The sequence below is a fragment of the Nymphalis io genome, chromosome 11 (genome assembly GCF_905147045.1).
Source record: "Nymphalis io chromosome 11, ilAglIoxx1.1, whole genome shotgun sequence".
In the NCBI taxonomy this organism is placed as follows: domain Eukaryota; kingdom Metazoa; phylum Arthropoda; class Insecta; order Lepidoptera; family Nymphalidae; genus Nymphalis; species Nymphalis io.
Genome location: NC_065898.1, coordinates 10,193,042 through 10,215,501, shown reverse-complemented (window position 1 = coordinate 10,215,501; position 22,460 = coordinate 10,193,042).

Sequence of the window (22,460 nt, the reverse complement as noted above, 5' to 3'; positions counted from 1 at the left end):
ATTAACTCAAATAACACAAATTACCTGCTGCACTGCAACACATCGATATATCAAGGACTGTATAAAAACTCAAAAAGTTTGAGTGACAGGACCGCCGTCGAAAAATCTTTATCGATAGTCGATACGATAGCAACAAAGCACCCGCCAACCCATCTCTATTGACAAGACGGCTAGAGCGTGTGCTACGTGTGAATGTTATCGATAATATCGAGATATATCGACGTCGATAACTTGCCCATTACTTGCACGTACAAATCTTGGGAACCGAAATGAGCCAGATTTAATCGTCTCGCTTTTGTAATATGTAAAGGTACACACAGCAACTGTTATCGTATTCCAAAATGACTATTAAGTTTATAGTAATCATATTTAAGACTTAGGAATACATTTATCACGTATATATATAAAATAAGTCTTGAAATAAGATTAATTATTGTAGGGAAGTAATTGATTACAGCAGTGGCATTCTGTAAGAGCTCACCTCGTATTTCACTCGTGAAACGATAACGGACTTACGTATGCTGTATTTTTATGCGTGTATTCTTTAAATATCAAGAATCGATGCAGCTATCCCTTTCTGACATTTAACGATTTAATCGGTGAGCTTCGAGTTTGTTCTTACAAAATAATTTTACCGATCTATAATCGAGAATACAGTCCGGTTTCCACTATTACGCCTATTTTTGATCGGATAACTTCCCGCATTTAAAAAAAGGTAACGATATCGTTACTGGCTATTACTTTGTCGGTGTAATCCATTGTTAACTTCTCCATTTCTAAACGCTAAACAAAAAGTATTTTTGTCTGCAAACCCAACGAAACAAAAAAATCTCGCTACTAGAAACATAAATTTTTTCAATAACAGATAAGGGTTCGATGACCTCCGTTTTGGCGGGACTAGGCGCGTGCTACAGACGGACAGATGTGCCAGTCACGTCATAATCAGAATAGCGGACAATACATAAAGCCCAATCGAATCTCGGAGATATCTCGCTCGGATTACTTTACAAATTCTAACTACAATTACGTTACTGTTAAATCTAAGCAACGCGCTATTCGATCTCTAATAACTAAGTTTTAATATCATACAGATTACAGAGATAACATTAAACAAAACACGCATCAAATACTTCACATTCCATCCGAATATAATTTTGTTATTGTAATAATCAATTTAGATTAGCATAACGCAATCTATATTACTTTTCGCAGTTAACGATTTCGTATTATTGTGGGCGTGTGTTGGCTGTGAAAAAACACATCACTCCCACTCTTTACCGGTTGAACAGTAATCAACTAATAACATAATAACGCGATCTAAAAATGAACCTTCCGTTGATGTGTTAAGAGTCACCGCTTGTTTTGTTGTGACGGTGAATCTGCACCGGTCGCACCACGCCTCGACACCCGTCATTGGCAGAAATAAAAACGGCGACCACGCGTAACTCGTCACGTCTCGCCGGACAGTGAAATCGTGCGACCGGTGACAATGTGTCACCTAACCGACGTAACTAGGCCCATCTCGATCCCCCTCGCTCGTTTCATACGAGCTGAAATGTACGAAATCAACCGCCGGACACGGGTCAAAGCGAACTGGCCGCTTATCTATGTTGTATACATTCGTGCCATTGCGTCGCAGTGGCTTATGAAATGACAATTGAAGCTTCGATGAGCAAACGTTTACCCGCAAAAGAAAATTTCATAGATCACGCTCACAAATTGCATTGTAACTATCGAGATGTAAATCGCTCGACTACCGTTATATTGAAAAATCGATTCTGGTTAATCGATTCGTCACAGCTGCGTTCCGTTTACGCAGCTGCCTGTCCCACGGTCGACGTAAGATGGCATCAAGACACTGCGACACCACGAGACCTGTATGTCAACATCGGGTTAATTCGATCCGAACAAACTAATCGACCGTTAAATCGTTTTCGACAGATTTTCGTACTGTTTCCACACAGACGAAATTGCACGCCGATTTCATTTCGAAATATAAGTTTATTGCCCGTTTTCGGATTGACCATCGGTGTGTGTCACGATTCTTTGGAAAAACAATTTGGTTGTTTCCATAACTAAACCATAGTTTTAAAAGTAGGAAAATGAATAATTATTTTGTACATTATAATACTAACAAATTTTCACTTGAAAATGTACAGTCTAAAAATTGAGCTTAAAAAAAAACAACAAGGGTGCTACCGTAGAAATGTTTACTTGTTAAATGTTTAAAGTTAGCGAAGCATAGATTAGTGATCATACACACATGGAAGACAGACGGGCAATTATACAGGGTGCCGGCGCGGCCTGGCACGGGCTGCCCGAATTTGCGCCATGCTCATACAGGGTGGTTTTTTTTTGGCAGTCATTATAAATAGTCAGACTGTTACTATCCTATCTAGATTGTGGATTCGTTAACGTTGGAAAACGAACACGTAAATAAGCTATCATGACATTTACTGAATTAGCAATTAACAACGATCCAGTGAAAGCATATACATTCAACCGTTTCGTATCAGTTGAAAATATTAACATGAAATATAACTTTTATTTTATATTCTTATGTCGCTTTTTTATGAAATAGTAAGGCGGGCTGGCAAATATTCCACGTGATGGTAAGTGGTCACCAACATCCATATATATTGGCGATGTAAGAAATATTAACTAATCCGTACACCGCTAATGCGCGCCACCAAGCATGGGAAGTAAGACGTAGAAGTACGTCCTAATATTAGAAGTGCATCCAAACATACCTAATATTGCTGTTTGGTGGTAAAATATCGAATGAGTTTGGTTTGCACAAAGCATTTTATAATTACAGAATTAATTTGTTATCACCAATACTTTTACAATATTTTTGGTTAGTGATATTCCAATAAATATATATGACATTTTTTATTATATATTATGACATTAAATATTGTTCAGTCTCTGTTAATTTTATAAATCATATTATATTATAGAGGAGTGAGTTCCTCTGACACGAGTATTACGCTCACTAGATGACCTTTAAAATGATATGTATACTTCGAAAAAAATAAACGATAATTTTTTAATATTAAAAATAAGATCAGCCTGTGTCCATCTAATATGAAGGCTTATTCATTTGCATTAGTCGTTGAAGTCACGTGTGTAGCTCGCGTGTTAGCGATATATTACCAAATACTTTCGGGTATGAGAATATAATAGTGCAGACACGGCTTTAGGTATAAAACTTAAACAGATCTATCAATCAGTGAATGTGAATACCAGTTTCACATTTTGTTACGATCATGAGGATTAGGAACTTAATCTAACAGGACAGTCTTACAAGAGCTGGGAGTTGACATTTGAACAAGCTCTACATCAAATTTCAAGCAACATTGCTTGCAGATTCCAATTTACATTAATTCATACTTTTTTTTTTATTATAAGCAAATTTAGATTAATTTATATAAGAGCATGGATTTTTTTTATAAGCGCCGAGATAGCAAATGACTGTACTCCACCTGATGGTAAGTTGTAGTAGAGTCCAAACGCAACGACGGCCAGTACAGTCGGGAAGAATGTTCTGTACTAGCCGTCCCCGCCTTGCCGGCCCGCAAGATGCCTCTTCACGCCTCGTTTGAAGGAACCCGGATTGTAAGAGGAGGGGAACACGTGAGTTGGTAAGGAATTCCATTTTTTGGAAGTGCGACAAAGAAAGGAGTTGCCAAATTTCTTTGTGCGCGATGGAATTGATGTCACAGTTAGGCGGTGACATCGAGAACCAGCTCGCGTGGATTTAAGAAGGAAGGGGGAAGCAGGAATTAGAGAGAATAATTCCTCAGAGCACTCGTTGTGATACAGTCGATAGAAAGTGCTCAGTGCTGCTATCTCGCGACGCAATTGTAAAGGTTCAAGGGTGTTTGTGACCTTTACGTCACCAATAATGCGTACTGCACGTCGCTACAACCGGTCCAAGGCCTCCAGTAGGTACTTAGCGAAGCCATCCCAAAGGTGCGAGCAATATTCAACGCACGACCGTACCTGTGTTTTGTATAACAGGCACAGTTGTTGTGGCGTGAAAAAACGCCGCACCTTGTTCAGAACTCCGAGTTTCCGTGAAGCTGTTTTTATAATAGCCTCGATATAATCCCTTGGACTAAGGTCGCAGCGAACGTCCATCCCCAGCATGGCGATTTTGCTTTGTATCATCAGCGGTGTGCCACATAGGGAGGGAAGAGGGAAAAATGGTGACTTTTTCGCTGTGAGAGCGCATACCTGTGTAATCTTGGCATTAAACTCAACAAGATTATCAGAACCCCATTTGGCGATGAGCTCTAACGTCCTATCGAGTTCAATGACAAGATTCTTCCGCCTCTCCTCAGTTTCCGCTCGCCCAGCCACTGCGCGTCCACCATGCACTGTACTATCGTCTGCATAGCAATGTATGTTCCCAAGAGAGAGCATATCATTGATATGCAAAAGAAAGAGTGTGGGAGATAGCACAGGTCCCTGGGGTCCCATAGCAATTCTATGTAGTGAATGCTGGGGTCCCCAGCAAAGCGCAACCATCAACTAAAACACGAAGGCTACGCTTGTGTAGGAAGCTGGCAATCCAGGTGCATAGCTGAGCAGGCAGACCATATGCCGGTAGCTTGGAGAGAAGATTTCACTTTACAAAGTACTGAGGTGATAGCTATTGGTCGATAATTTGCCGGGTCAGACCGATCCCCTTTTTTGGGAACCGCTTGCACATTAGCTCTTCTACAAGCCTCCGGCACACATCCAGAAGAGAGGTGTGAGAAGGTGGCAGCGCACTACAATCATCGATCACGGAGTTATCGGCAAAGAGTTTAGCCAGGAGATCGGCTTTCTCCTGCGGACTGTGAGCTAGCGATCCGTCCGGATTTCTGAGCGGTGGCAGCGAAGGTTGGCAGAAATTGTTTTGCACAGACTTGGTCAGACGCCAGAAGCTACGGGAGCCCCTAGGATGCGAAATAAGGTCATGACCAATCTTTATAATGCGCTGTGCATCCGCTCTCGTGTATGCCTTCCTACAGGACTTGGAATTTTTATTGTAGTTTGCTTTCAGTGAGTCAATGTTAGATGCCCCGCTAACGCAGCCGTTGATCCACTCGCGATATGCCACCTGCTTAGATGATACAGCATCGGCACATTCACGAGTGAACCAACGGTTACGAGTACCCCTACTAACGAGATCTGAGCTAGGAATGTAGTATTCCATTCCTAACATGATCTCGTCAGCAACAGCAGCGGCACTTGCTGTGGGGTTATTCCCACTGAAGCAACGTTCCTTCCAAGGGACTGACGCATAGTAATCGCGCATACCATCCCAATCTGCCGACTTATAGTGCCAAACGCGACGTTTGCATACCGCTGGTGGCGGCAGCTTGGCCTGTGGCACTTTGGTAGATATAAGGCCGTGATCCGAAGAACCAAGTGGAGCCTGAACCACAACCTGATATTCCACCGGGTGAGAAGTCAGCAGAAGATCCAGTAGAGAAGGCGCTTGCCCATCAATGTCTGGGATCCTGGTGGGCTGATCAACCAGTTGGGTCAAGTCGTGTGTGAGAGCAAAAGCATGAGCAGTTCTTCCAGCATGGTCAGTTTTGAGGGATTTCAACCATGATTCATGGTGAGCATTAAAATCCCCCAAAAACACCAATTCCGAGTAAGGAAACTGCTCTTGCGCAGCATCTGCCACCCGACTAAGATGGTCAAATAATCGGCTTGTCTCCAAGTCACCATTGTAGGATCTGTAGAGGCACACGTAGACTCGACCCTGACGAACCAGGTCCACACGTACCACCAACATGGAGAAGGAGGGGTCCTCCAAGCAGCGCAATCGGTGACAACAAACATCCGCCCTGACGAACAAGTATACTCCGGCTTTCGCTTTGAAAGATTCTTCAAGCTTGTAGCCGGGATAGTTAAGGTAGCTGGTGTCGGTAGGGCGGAGTATTTGCGTCTCCGTGAGAAACAACATTGCTGGCCGTGCTGTCTCGAGATGGTGGTGAACAGCGTTGAGGTTAGCGTGGAGACCTCGGATGTTAGAAACCTCGACTTCAAACAGCGTGGGTATGGTGGGGGTGTGCACCACTGAACAACCGTTATTTCTTAGTTGCAAATGGTAGCGCATTTGGAAAAATAAGGAAAAGAGACGTGAAGCGAGCGACATTTTTTTTTTTTTTTTTTTTTTTATTTTTTTTTTTTTTTTTATAGAATAGGAAGGCGGACGAGCATATGGGCCACCTGATGGTAAGTGGTCACCAACGCTCTTAGACATTAGCATTGTAAGAAATGTCAACCATCACTTACATATCCAATGCGCCACCAACCTTGGGAACTAAGATTTTATGTCCCTTGTGCCTGTAATTACACTGGCTCACTCACCCTTCAAACCGGAACACAACAATATCAAGTATTGCTGTTTTGCGGTAGAATATCTGATGAGTGGGTGGTACCTACCCAGACGAGCTTGCACAAAGCCCTACCACCAGTAAAATACCACCATATTGCCACGATAGGGATGGGCAAAGTATATAGGCGTGTTGTGTTTTGAAAATATACTGATCCGCCGGACGGAAGGGCCCCCGAACCCCCTGGAAGTGGCCGCTGGGACCCCACCTTCCGTTCACCAACCGGCATGACGGTCCACCCCGAGATTATGCGTGGCCTGGTGGGGCAGCCTAGCGAGCTGGTTAGGTACGCTCGGGCCCCTGTACTATGCCACGGGCGGCCAGCGAAACAACCGTTTCTTCAGGTCTCCCTGCCCGGCAGGTCAATATAGTTTTCCCCGGCATTGGTTCAGCCGGTGCTGGTAACAGCCGTCTCCACTGGACTAACACCCATCGCGGTAATACTCGCTCGGGCACTGGCTGTACGCTGGCTGACCTCGAAACGCGGCTGCAAGCGACTTCACGAGTTTTTCACCATCATGCGTACGGTGGTAACAAGCCAGGCGGATGTTAGCATCCTACCACCAGACGAGCAGATGATCGCTCAGATATCCCTTAGTCTCCTCTTACGACACCCATTGGAAAGAGAGGGGCAGTAAAATGTATTCTTTCTCCGTCACTGCACGGATGAAATCATATGTGGAGATATATAATATATATAATAGACAAATAAAAAAATTGTCGTATATTTCCTAATTTTTTTTGGTCTATTCGGTTTTACTATAGAGTATACACTATGGATTAAATTTAATACATCAAAAAATTAAAATAAAACACATCGTTTATTGTCAATCTAGACGACTACAAATATAGCATATAAAAATTAATTAATTTGATTCTACTGCCCACGTGGTTATTTATCTAAGTAACAAGATTGCAATTCAGAGTGGGATTTAAACCTGCATTGTAACTATTAATAAAAATTTCCTTCAAAGTAAAATCAATTCTTGCTAAAATATATAATTTTATTATTTCTTTTATGTGTATATTTCCATAAGGCTTACTCTTTGATCGCGGTATATGAGTCGATATATCGCTTAATGAATCACAGCCCTAAACCGTTTCGTAACCCTCATTAATACTTGTGTGATCAATACTGTACGACCCTGTTAGTAAACATGCCGATTCTTTATAGTTTTAAATTTTGAATTTAGAACTGTTGTCTTAACAGATACAAAAATATCTTGACTGCACGATATTATATTGTTCATTATGAGGTAATTATAAGTTGCGAATTAATGTTACCATCTGGAATATTTAAATTTCATGACCAATTCAAACACTATTGTTAAGGTAAATACGTTCTCACAAACAAACAAAGGTGTCGTTGTAACAATTATGTTATAATAAGACATAAGTACTTTTTTGTTATACTCGTTTATGACACCCAGGTAGATTCTATTACGGTTCCTCATTATTTCATATTTTAGAACGAGGATATTAGCAATAAACTTACATGCCTCATTGTTTGTTTGTCCGTCGGTCCGTCTGAGATTTGAATGAAAGTAAAAAAGAACAATATGTGGCATTATGCTTGAGGATGTTAGTCATCATACAAAAAAAGGTAACAAAAAACAAACGTTGAAATGCTTAAAATTGACTGTAAAAAGTTATTTGTTGTGAATACATTTTTAAATTTTACAAGTGAAAAAGTAAGTACAAAAGAGTATTAATATTTATTTTTTAATTTATGATCGGTGACACTTGTAGCAGATTTTGCACCCAATAAATGCTTGTGTTGAAATAATGCTTGTTCTGGCAATGTTTCCTTCACCGCCGAGCACGAGATAAATTATAAAGTTTTTTGACGATTCTTCTCGATAAAATCTACGTTTCAAACCGACAGCAATTTTACATTAACCTTGTAAAATTTGATTATAAAATAAGCATGCTTGATGTGTTATGCTTAAAGTATTTTTTTATGTTATCAGTAATATAATATATTGAATTGAAGTTACTTTTTATTGTATATATTATATTATTATATAAAAAATTAAAATAAAACACATTGTTTATTGATTTTTTTATTTTCATGAAGGCATAGATAAGAGTTTTAAGCTATGTACAATCGTTTTATTCATATATTCTATAACTAAAATTAAAACGAAAAAAATAATAACATCTTGAAATAATTACACCTATATAAAATAAATATAGAAAAATATTTTTAAAAAAGTGAGTAATTTTACTTCATATAAATTCAATAGTAAAATGCCATTTATGAACAACAGTACATTCTCACCGTAGGACAAACATTCTTCTGTGGAAGAAAAGAATACGTTGATTCAGCCACACTATTTGTCTACAAGACTGGAGGAAACGCATCTCGAATTTTATTTATGACTTCAAAAGAAGCTCGAGGAAACATAGAATGTATTCTTATAAAATACTACTGGCACAAAATAAAAATAATCATAAATACCAAAATCAACAATAGTATGCTAAATGTATGCACGCCCATTATTTCTCCTAATAAACACCTCGAAAATACGTATTTAGTTGTTACATGGCATTAAGTCGAGTCGCTACCTTTCTGTAACCTTATCAATTAATCTTTGGCTGAAAATTACTAAGTTATCAACGGTTAACTATGGTTGAACCACACTCGAAATGTTGTTAGAACGACAGTTCAAAGGCCTATTTTGTTAATGATAGCTGAGGCAGTTCGTGTAATAGCTTGGCTATTAATACTGACTTTAAAAGCATATTAGGTTTTTAATGATTAATACGGTATGTGTTAATAATGCTACAGTAAAAAAATTAAAGTAACAAAAAATAAGTGGATCTAAACCGCAGGTTACATATAAAGTCCGTGCGCATTTTTATATTCATATGCAAAAAAAAATGTATATTTTTTTGCAAATAAATAACATACTCTTGTTGATTGTAAAAAATCTACCACCGGTAAGGAACACCTCAATTCTAAGAAGAAAAGCTGAAAGAAACAGCGGGCTTTTTTTTAATCTTTACAATATGTTAATTTTTTTAAAAGTTCTTCCAAGCCGTTTTAAAAAAAAAATCTTAAAGCACACAAACGTGATTTTATTTTTCAACCTGAAGTATTATTGAAACATATTGAACCGTAACACACATTGAGCGTAATTTACATATAATATATAGAATTTACCTCGTGATCGGCGGTAAAACATTAGTATAACATTGCGAGAAAAGCTGAATACGTCGACATAATTTCTGCCATATGTCCTTATATAGAAAGACGGCAGTTGAACAGCGAAGCAAAATAAGTTACAAGCGTTCACCATTGTAACTCGTGACCTTTCTATAAGATTCTCATTTTTTGTCCTGCGACATTTTTATTTTATATTACTAATTTATAAGAGATTATAAACACAAGATAACATACACAGTACATAACTTCAAAAATATATGGAATACACACATAAAGTACCGATAAGAGCAATAAACGCACGATACGTTTTCATTTTCCAAATTTCCACATGCGTAATGGACTATAAAGGTGACCATAAAAATCGCGTGTTACGACTCGAACACATGACCTCAAGACAGCCAAAACGAAATCACCTACTGACGAAAATGCTAATGCACGATCGTAATCTAACCCTTAACGCGTGAGCCGGACCACGCATACGAAAATGTAACCCTACAACTATCTGATAACCCAGCTAACCGACCAAGTTAAATAGACCCGTGATTTACTGGAAATAGTTAACAGAAATCGGTTCAACGTAAATTAGACGCACGTACATGCGATCGACTAAAATATGTGGAGTGACGTCACATTTATGTCAGTCAATCCATTAATGCCCTTATCTGAACTTCCGAAATCGTGTTTGTAAAGTGTGTATAGAGCTTTATAGTTTTGGAGCATGACACAGGTTTTCGAGTTAAAAAATAAGATTTGTCTATAGTTTAAGCCATGATAAAATATGCGACAGGCTCGTAACATATTGGTTTTACTAAATTGTTAACAAAATCTGGTTTTTGTCATAAGGATAATAGAAAAATAACTATCGTATATCATTTTTCTGAACACGACGTTTTGAACATGCTAAAAAAATTAAGGATGTCTAAGACCAATGTTCTGTGAATATGTGTTCAAATTCTTCTATTGTTTTCGTTTTATCTTTTCAGAGAAAAAAAAAGGCGCGTGAACGGTAAACCCCAGGTAGAGTTCCATTGTCTTTGGTCCCCAATCCTTATAACAAAGCTAAGGGGACATGCCAAATTGTTTATTATTTCACAACTAAGTATTACTGCTTAAAACTTTCTAATTTCTAATACATTTGCAAGCGTGTATTGTTATTAAAACTCACGTAAAAAAAAAAACAATATTGTATTTTATTGTCTTTAAAGTTACACTTGGTATGTGGCATTGTAAACAGGAACAAAGAAAAAGTCGCCTAATCGCAAACGGTCCCTTCTTATCATAGTAGACTTCTAAACTATACTCAATGCGGTTACCGTGTCATACCAAAAAAAAATTTAAGGCAATACAAGCTCCAACTTAAAGAATAAATACTTGACAATTGAATTTTTATGAAATGTCGCATAAAATTCTACGTTAAAAATTCACTTTACTTTTTTCTTATAATAACCAGGTAAAGCAAAAACAAAACACATGTCAGTAATTATCTCGAACGAAAATACAACTTTCAAGGTAAATAAAAAAAAGCAAACAACGAAGTTAGCGAGTTAGCTAGCGGGCGTATAAAAACAAAAAGCCACGTGCGAGTTCCATGAGGGTCTCGTGTGAACGAGTTCTAAACGAGCTGTGTTGTATGTGAAACTGCCTTAATACCATGCGGCACATGGTCCTAAAATAAAATAAATAAATAATCACAAATGATTATGAGTTGTTATTTTAAAATAAAATCGTTTGAAAATCGAATTAATAACAGCGTTCTATTATAAAAAATCAGCATTAAGAAATCCATTTGATAATCAATAATCGACCCCATTCTAAGGTGTTAAAAATCAATTTACAGTGACACGCTATTAATGGACACCTATTTTTTAAATATCATAATTATTGTAGACAATGTCGCATATTAATTATGTTATTCATCGGTGGAGCTCTTAAATGACCTATTTAAACCAAATATAACCTTTATTTTTTTATGTACCTAACATAGTAAGTTGTCTTTATCAAAACAGTCTTAAATATTTTTAATATTTAGACATTATCGTTGTTCTTAATACATCCATGTTCTCACAACATATACACAGCAAAATAGTAAGTATATTAATCAGAAGTAAGCTCGCACAACTGCAGGGAAACCATTGAAAATTTCGGCTCTTATCAGCCTGAATTTAACTTTTATTTTGAGCCCGAGGCGGGCCTCGCCGCACGAAGCGCCCACAGACTTAATAAACGCTAGATATTTACTTATACTGTAATACCTTTGATATGTTTTCAATACATGTAATTTTATATATGTATACATATATAAAATTTATAAAATCCTTCTTAAACAATAAGACAAAAAATTAAATTCAAAAAATTTTTGACTGTTGTTCCAACATATTGATGTATATTTCGTTTTTTTTCGTACATTTTCAAATATTTCAACATTAAGCATTTCTTGGTTTTGTTTTTGTTTTAAGAAAAAAATCTCTGTTACTTAAGTATATATCGCATTAATTTGATACAAAAATAAAAAATAAAAATACGCCGTATCTAATGTGTTCCAAATTCAAATAGCAGTGCACGCGAGGCAATATTTACTGGCTGTATTTCGGGCGTGTGTTCTCACACGTCGCCGATACACATCTGATTCATTACCGCGCTCTCCGATCTATATTCTCTATAGCGTAGAGCATAGACACGATGCCCTGCGTCAGGCTAGGTGGAATCATGATATACGGACTTTGTAGTAGGTTTTATTTATGATTCAGGATGGAAGATATTTATAATTATTTATGGTTTTTATTTTAATTGTTTTTTTTAAGACATCAAATATATATAGATACGTATATATTATGTATTACATTATTAAACAGATATATTTAAAACAAGCATGTTACCAATTCTAAAACTCATCAAGAAGTCACGTTATTAGAAACCATAAAACGCATGATACATTGCGAAGGAACCGTTTTTTATATTCATCTACCTATGAAAGTTTCGGAGTGCACAAGTTCCGAACTAATCTAAGTGCCAAGCTTGTACAACTTGGCAGACAAGTGCCGACGTGGCCTTTTTTCTTTCAGTCTTCAGAGCCAACCAACCAGTGATATGAACGTAACATGCATGGAAGAACTGACAGAGTAAATAAACGTAGAGAAAACAATTAATATTGTTCTTTTTTTTTAAACATGTATAAGCTGACCAAAGTGCGTAAAAGTAAATATGAAACAACATTTTTTATTTTTATTTATATTTTATTTACTGAATCGAGTGTCCAATAATTACACAAATTAAAACATTCACCTGCAAAACCAATTATCAATCAGGTTTTGAATTGTAGAATTAATTAAATTTCATTATAGAGTAACTTTTACAAATAAAATTCTTAAAAAAAATCATTCAGGTTCGAAGTATGTACGTTGTTTTTTTTTTATAAAATAGGTAGGCGGATGAGCAAATGGGCCACCCGATGGTGGTCACCAACGCCTATAGACATTGGGATTGTAAGAAATCTTAACCATCGCTTACATTGCCAATGCGCCACCTAACTAAGATGTTATGTATCTTGTACCTGTAACTACACTAGCTCACTCACCCTTCAAACCGGAACACAACTATACCAAGTATGATGTTTTGCAGTAGAATATCTGATGAGTGGGTGGTAAGTACACAGTCGAGCTTACGAAAAGCCCTACCACTAGGAGTCGTTCATGAATTGTCTGTATGGCATATTTTAATGCAATATTAACAATTATACAAATTATATGTAGCCAAAAAAAAAACAGATATAACCGTTACCAATCACATTTGCAATCTTAAATGTATCAAAGTAATAGTAAAATAAATCACCAAAAACTTATTCAGCCTCTGTTTATATTATAATCTGTGGAACTTTCTTCAAGACAGGTCGGCTCGGGGAGTGAAGCCAAAACATTCATTTCTCCCGGTTCCACGCTTCGCGGCTTCACCTTAGCACGGTTATAGAACTAACAATGCCGAATATAAATACTTCAGTTTTTGAAATATTCATACAATTTAGACTAGTTTTATTTATTTTATTTAAATTATTTATATTAGTATTTTAAAATCATGAGTAAAATGTATGAGAAATATATTTTATTTGAAATTTGTTGTCAATATTTGTAACAAAGAAGAATTTTATTGAATTAAAAATAATTACAGTAACAGCCTGTTAATGTCCCACTGCTGGGCTAAGGCCTTCTCTCCATTTTGAGGAGAAGGTTTGGAGCATATTTCACTACGGTGCTCCTATGCGGGTTGGTAGAATACACATGTGGCAGAATTTCAATGAAATTAGCCACATGCAGGTTTTCTTACGATGTTTCCTTCACCGTCAAGCACGAGATGAATTATAAACACAAATTAAGCACATGAATATTCAGTGGTGCTTGCCCGGGTTTGAACCCATGATCATCGGTTAGGATTCACGCGTTCTAACCACTAGGCCATCTCGGCTTACTAAAAATAATTAGAAGCATAGCAATATTAATACACGACCTCCTTTTTAAAACTTTTTTTTTTTTCAAACTGAATTCGCATTCAATATTTCACGGTCAAATACATTGTACTTAAGTGTGAATCACGTTGCAAGCGTCATATCGTTCATCAATAGTAATTAACAATAATTAGTGACACGACAATGGTCGTGATTAAAGCACTTTTATATAATTAACACCAACATGTTTAATAATCGGAGTGTCCTCATTAAGCGCACGTGTACTTTTAAATCACTTTTAAATTTAACGTAATTAGACATTTCGAAATATTATCCTATCATTTAAAAATAATTGTTATTTTTAAATTAATACTACTTGCGAGTTACGAAAAGTAAAGAAACCATTTTTTTAATTTAGCTTGCCGGTAATTATTTTAATATTTCATGTGTTGAATTCAAATAGCCATGTATGTAACATTAAAATGGCAGATTTTGAAAGATTTTCGTCACAAATTGATTTCCACGATGACGAAGCCGGTGGTTCAGCTTTTAGAATAAAATAGAATATCCCTTTATTCATACATTACAATACATGAATGAATATAAATAAATATAAATAAAAACAAGTTTCATTTTCTTAAGCCTAATATATAAAATTAATCTAAGACGTTATATTTCAAAACATAATTGTGGCTATATAAATAATTATAATTTCTGACTTCTAAACTAGGCTATAACCTGTACCATTGAAATCAGTTCTCTTCATAAATATATACGAGTTGCAATTAACTGAGAAAATAAATTTAGTACGTAGTTGAAATTTATACACATCTATGATTTTTATGATGTGATTTTATGTTTATCTGTGAGAGTGCGTAAGTGATACATGCTATGTATGTATTATACGTCTTTACTTCATTTGACGTATAATGTTCATAAAGCACCTGAGTTTTGCCGACCAAATCCTTAACAATAATTCTATGTTTCGAAAAATACATTACGAAAATATCTACTTAGACGATGTTGGTATGCTACTAATCTAGTATAACACACTGTGACAAGCACTAACACGAACGTTGGACAGATATTTGATATTTTGGCCAAACATAGCATAGCTTAATCAATACAACCACAATGCTCTGAAAAAATAAAAAAACCTGAACGAACTTTGTCTATATTTATTAGAAACAAAATGTTAATTCAAACAAATGTTCGTGAGGGTGCTATGGTCATACATCACTTCGAATTACCTCTACGTGTGTATATGTGAGCTGATAAAATCTGACCCCGTAATGCCCAACGACTTCTTAACTGTTTTCGGCCATAATACACCAACTTGATTTATTTAACACGTTTGCGTAAAACATTCGGGAAATTTGAATATAATATTAATTGTGTACGTTAAATCATTAAACGTACCTAATATATATGAATACCTTACATTGTGTAAGCGAAACGTTTTGTTCTCAGAACATCATTAATAAATAGATTTTTAATGATTTTCATATTTCTTTATATTTGGAATATATCCAATGTTCAGTGAGCTCATTAAGATTAGCGGAGTTCGCGACTAGGTTGAGCATCAGGATACCGCCAACTCCCGAGTCTTGTATGTGTTTTTGCCACATTATCAGTACCTATTTACAACATATGACATTAACTTCGATCATCTCACTTCGTCTTAACAATTAATGGATTTTATATTAGATGACTTTATTTTTTTATTAAATCCTAAAAAAAAATAAAAAAATTATGGCAATGGGGCCATAAGTAACGTCCCAAAACTGAGCTTAGCTATCGTCCTCTAATCACACCGCTAACATCGTCACATCGCTTCAGTTAATGTGGATACACGCGTGACAGATTTTCATAATAATATTATGCATGTTTTATCAAAATGTCTTCTTTAATCCGTATAGACTGAGCTATAAACACAAATCAATGACATAAAACCTCCGTGTTGCCTGCCCTGACATGTACCCGCGAATTGAAAACATTAAAAGAATAAATATATTTATGTTATAACTAGAATATCAATAAAAAATTTACTGGTGGTAGGGCTTTGTGCAAGCTCGTCTGGGTAGGTACCACCCACTCATCAGATATTCTACCGCAAAACAGCAATACTTGATATTGTTGTGTTCCGGTTTGAAGGGTGAGTGAGCCAGTGTAATTACAGGCACAAGGGACATAAAATCTTAGTTCGCAAGGTTGGTGGCACATTGGCTATAAGCGATGGTTGACATTTCTTACAATGCCAATGTCTAAGGGCGTTTGGTGACCACTTACCATCAGGTGGCCCATATGCTCGTCCACCTTCCTATCCTATAAAAAAAACTATTCAATACATTCATGTAATGGACAGCGATTTAAGTATTACCCCATTATTCAAAGGAAAGCAATTTTTAGCAAACAAATACTGTTTAAAAGTGCAATCTTGCTCAAACAATGTCACAATAGATCTTTTAAATGAACTAGGTAGGTTGTTCTTACACAAAGTGTACCTAGTTATTGGCAAAAAAAGGAAACCTTTATTAGCATCCGGATGTTTAGAGACAAAAGATAACAATATAGCTGGTAGTGACACTTGAAATGTTTTTATTAGATACGTGGGTGTCGAGAATAAATTCACAAAGTTGTATTAAGCATAAACTACCTAATTTTATTTATAATATATAATCTTACGAAGTAAACGCGATTCAACTTAAGGCACTAGAAGATTTAAATGAATTGTATAGAGATTTTGCTAGAATATATACAGACTGATCTAAAAGTAACGATGGTTCTGGTGTCGCATTCCATGTTACAATAAGAAATTTTAAAGAAAACATCAAAATAAACACTAATCTTTTGTCCACAATGTCAATAGAATTGCTGACTATTTCAAAACCACTAACATATATTCAATCTATGGGCTTACAAAATTTCGTTTTATTAACCGACAGTAAAAGTGCATTACTCCACCTCAATCGATGTGTTTTAGGGCGAAGAGGATTACCCATAGCATATAATATATTAAGCAAATTGCACCAATTTCAGTATAATAATGTTGATGTAATTTTACAAAGGATTCCGTCTCATATAGACATCAATGGTAATGAGGAGTCTGACCGTTTAGCAAAAGAAGCAATTATCAGGAAGGGTAATTAATATACAACCACATTATTCTGAAGTTTTAATTAAGTACAAAAAAGAGAATTATGGTAATTGGAAAGAGTATTTCGATGAAATATCTAAAAATAAGGGAATTTGGTATCGAACAATTCAAAGTCGGCCTCCTCACATACCTTGGTTTAATATTTATAAAATAAAGGGGTTATATATTATTACAGCTCATCGTCTGAGATCTGGACATAGCACATCAAAAAGCTTTGGTTTCCTTATGAAAAAAATTGATTCTCTTAATTGTGATAGATGTGGACGTTTTGAAGATCTACATCACTTGTTAATGGAATTAAATAATTTAAAAGTATGTTTGTTCGATGTTGGATTAGTTCAGAGCATTCTATCAGATCCTTTATCACAATCTGCTAGGATGCTCCTCGGATTTTATCTAATAGCAATAAATAATAAGTGATGTTACAAAATATAGAAGGGACAATGGGACTGACGTGCCTGTGTAGGACAAAAGTCCCTAAATTAAATAAAGATTTTAAAAAAACTATTCAATACAAAATTATTTGAAATTAAAAGCAATAAAATTAACTAGGAAAAAAAGTATATGGTACACACAAACACATTTATTGATAATAATAATAATATTATATTAATATCCTGGGACATTTTCACACACGGCCATCTGATCCCAAATTATGCTTGTACAAAGCTTGTGCTATGGAAACCAGACAACTGATATACTACATATACTACTTTTCTTTTGTAAATACATACTTATATAGATAATTACACCCAGACTAAGGACAAACAGACATGTTCATGCACACAAATGTCTGTCCTGGGTGGGAATCGAACCCACAACCTTCGGCGTGAAAGGCAAGTGTTCTACCAACCACGCCAACCGGCTCGTTGATGGAAGTATAATTAAAAATATATTTTAATAGATTAAAAACCGGCATCAATAATAATATATAATATAATAATAATGTATATATTCTTTAAAAAAACAATTCTAATAAGGCTACTTCTATATATTTCAATCATTATTTAATAAATTACATATAATCCCACATAATTTTATTAATAGCGCTTACTTATTATGATGACAATTAATTAAAAAAATAAAATAAACATAATTCCTAATTCATATTACTAAGAATTATATGAATAATAATATAAATATAATAAGTGGAAAATATTAGTTAAGGAATCTTATAAGTATATTCTACTAATTTTTCCCCTACCTATGTTAATAATTTTGTTCAAAATTAAAAACAAACCGAATGCTTAAATATCGAATCCAAAAAAAGAGCTATCAAAGAACAACAACACAGAGAAGTATTCCTAATATCATAAATATAACTCTCATTGCGTTTCTTTTATTATCTTTGGCTATACAAGTGAAAAGTTTGAAATAAATCCGGAAGTAACCCTGACCTCATAAACTGGGAAAGTGGATTCAACTTTTTCCTCTTATGACGCTACTTTACATCTATTATGAAGTAATACCTTCTTAGATAGCGAAACGATATAGCTCATATACTTTGTTTTGAATAAAGTATAATGAGTTCCAAACCATCTATGAATTTTCCAAATATTTGACTTAAAAATAACTCTTGGCGGTAGGATAGGCACAACTTCACTACAAGCACAAGGCACGTAACATATTAATTCCCAAGGTTAGCGGCGCATTGATGACTGTAAGGTAAGACGACTGATGGTAAATATTGAAAAAGTGGCAATATTTATGGGCGCTGGGCACTACTTATCATCTAGTCTGCCTATTTATTTAAAAATAAAAAAATGGCTGAAAATGTCCACTTTTGTACAAAGGACTCTTTTCCTTTAACCTCTTTCGTCCTCACACTGGGTTCCAATTCCCGTGCAATGGTTGAAACACAAGTGGCAGAATGTCATCCATCAAGTGGTTCTTTCCTCAAGCCTTACCAAGAGCCCAGGAGTGTAAGGATCAGAGTACTAAACTGAATTTCTTGACACGAAAAACACAACAACTATTTATATAAGTAAGTAGGGATGGTATCAATTTTTAATTCAGTGACTATAAACTTCAGCATCTACATATGTACCTAATGAGATTCTTACTGAAAGTCTTACTACTTTATATATATCTGCTAGTAATATTTTAAGATTAAATCAGTAAATAGAAAATAAGATACTATTAAAATTTTACATAAAACCTTTAGCGGATGTTTCTTTTGGCAAATAAGGTGAAGGTCACGATCATAGGATTAACACCATTCAGCAATCAGAAAAATCTTCAGAATAATTGATTTTAAGATCGTTCGCTACCTCAAATTAGTCTGACCCTGCCCTCTACTAACAGTGTTGCCGTGGGCTTCGTTGAAAAAATTATATAAATGTTGTTATATAAGTGTATGTAACAAGTTCTCGATATAAAATTCGGGCGATTTCGGTATTGTACCATGTAAGGTATTTCAATTTCTTCCTTTTTATTAACATATGTGATGTTTATTGAAGTAAATCAATCACATATCAAATAATAAAGTTTTTGTTAGTATAAAAATAGATAGGCGCCAATGTTCCCACATCGCCAATGCACCACCAACCTTGGGGACTAAGATGTTATGTCCCTTATGCCTGTAGTTAAACTGGTTCACTCATCCTTCACACCGGAGAACTAAGTTATTAAGTGCTATTAAGCGGTAGAATATCTGATGAGTCGGTGGTACGTATCTGGTGGTACGAAGTAAGAAGTGAAATATTTCATATTCTTATAAAACAATCCCAAACTAACATCAATAGACCGAAGTTTTTTTCGTTTGACTGATCCAATCACAGCGATTCGTTTAAACAATCCTTTATTTTACTAATTTATTTAAATAAATAGGCGAAAGAGGACTTTGTAACTCCTTGGACGAAGAGAGTATAAACTGGTATTCCGAGATTTGCAAACGCAATGCAACGAAGACGCTGGTCTAAATGAGAATAACACATTACGAAATGCCAAAAGCTACAAAACTTGCTTTTATTATAACACAGACAATTACTATGAACTATTTAAAATGTTTGTTTAATAATAAACATTGTGAAATTTTACTCACGATTAATTTGCTTCTTAGACAAGAATAAGAGGTAGAAGTACAAAAACATGAAATTCACGCTTGTCACTTCAATGGCCTTAATTTAAAGCGGGTGAAAATGCGAAGCACACAGACTTATATTATTCGACGAGCCGGTTGATGTGATTGGTAGATACTTGCCTTTCACGCCGAAGGTTGTGGGTTCGATTCCCACCTAGGACAGACATTTGTGTGCATGAACATGTCTGTTTCTCCTGAGTCTGAGTGTAATCATCTATATATGTATTTACAAAAGAAAAGTAGTATATGTAGTATATCAGTTGTCTGGTTTCCATAGTACAAGCTTTGTACAAGCTTAATTTGGGATCAGATGGCCGTGTGTGAAAAATGTCCCAGGATATTATTATTATATATTACACTAGCAAAAAAGCCGAGATGGCCTAGTGGTTAGAACGCGTTAATCTTAACCGATGATCGTGGGTTCAAACCCGGGCAAGCACCACTGAATTTTCATGTGCTTAATTTGTGTTTATAATTCATCTCGTGCTTGACGGTGAAGGAAAACATCGTGAGGAAACCTGCATGTGTCTAATTTCATTGAAATTATGCCACATGTGTATTCTACCAACCCGCATTGAAGCAGCGTGGTGGAATAAGCTCCAAACCTTCTCCTCAAAAGGGAGAGGAGGCCTTAGCCCAGCAGTGGGACATTAACAGGCTGGTACTGTACTGTTACTGTTACACTAGCACAGTCCCGTCTTCGAAAAGGTAGAATAAAGATCACATATTTTATTTTTATTCATTTATTTAAACGTATTTCCTGATAGGTACAATGTTGGTGTCTACAAATCCAGAGTAAACAGGTATCTTATAGGCAAGCGTGCTACGTCTTAGACCGTGTCGATGCTTAACATCAGGCAAGTCGCTGGCCTATTAATAAAAAAAACAGGCACATTTACAGGACATATATTAAACTCTTTTGAATTTAGTAGCATTTTTTAGTAATATCTATCTCATATATGTACCAATTATATACAACACTGACAAGGTAACTAATACGTGCTAATACTTGCTAGTTACGTGCTAGTTGCTTGCTAAAAATTTTTTTACACTTATTACAATATTAACATTAACAAAATCTCGTACCTACTCGTCGTCGAATCGTATTTTTCTTTTTATGATTAATGTCAATACTGTTATGACGGGTCTTTTCTACTACGTTCATGGCATATATTTTTAAATATCTTTTAAGTGGTCTTATCAAGTAACAGTAATGGTCATTAGGTGTCTACTAAACTTTCAACATAAATATGTATGTACACATCGATATTATTGTAAAAGATAAAATAGTTTAAAGTAATTGAATCGAATTCTATTTATATTAATTATTTATTATCTACCTATATCTAATGAATGATAATAAATAAGTTCCTTAAATAGTATTAAAATGAACTGGCTAAGTAAGACGTTACGACGAACAAGACGAGCTTGAATAAAGTGATTGTCCCATTATCTTTGTCGAGTTTTTTTTAATTTGTCGTTGGTACTAGATATATACTTATTGTTTTTTTTTTACTTCTTATGCAAAGACGATTTTTACTTCTGTTCACTTGACTTCGACATAATATTATGTTTAGATAAGTAAAAATTAAACTTATACTATACTTATAACTTATACCTACTATATATGTATGATGGGTTATATCCACTGATGACTGAACTGCCCTGGTGGGAAACGCTCTAAAACCTCCGCCTCAACAGATAAGGCGGCCTTTGCCCATCAGTGAAACTTTGATTGTAAAGTAACAGCTTACTAATACCTACTCAAAATACCTAAATATATTATACTAATATTCTAGATTATTATTATTGTTCTTTACTTATTATTATAATAAAATTTTAAGTAAGTAGCCAATAGGGGGCAAAATATTTTTATTAAATAAATATAAAATTAAATTAATTTGAAATATAAATGAGCCTTTGAGTTATATGCCTAGTTTATTTGAAGCTTCTATCGACTCTTATTGTATACGAAATTAATCTTACCTATACCTCCACAATAGATTTATCTTACTTTATATTCAAGAGCGAAAGCAAAAAATGTAAACAGAAAAATGAATACGGTTCAGTACGCGATGCGCGTTCCTATCAGTTATGTTTTCAGTTCAGAAACTAATTACCCCAGCTATATCTGCTTCCGTTAATATTAATATACAGGTTTACAGTCGTTCTTAACATAAAATATCTGCTAAAGCGCCCACTTTCGCTATTTGAGT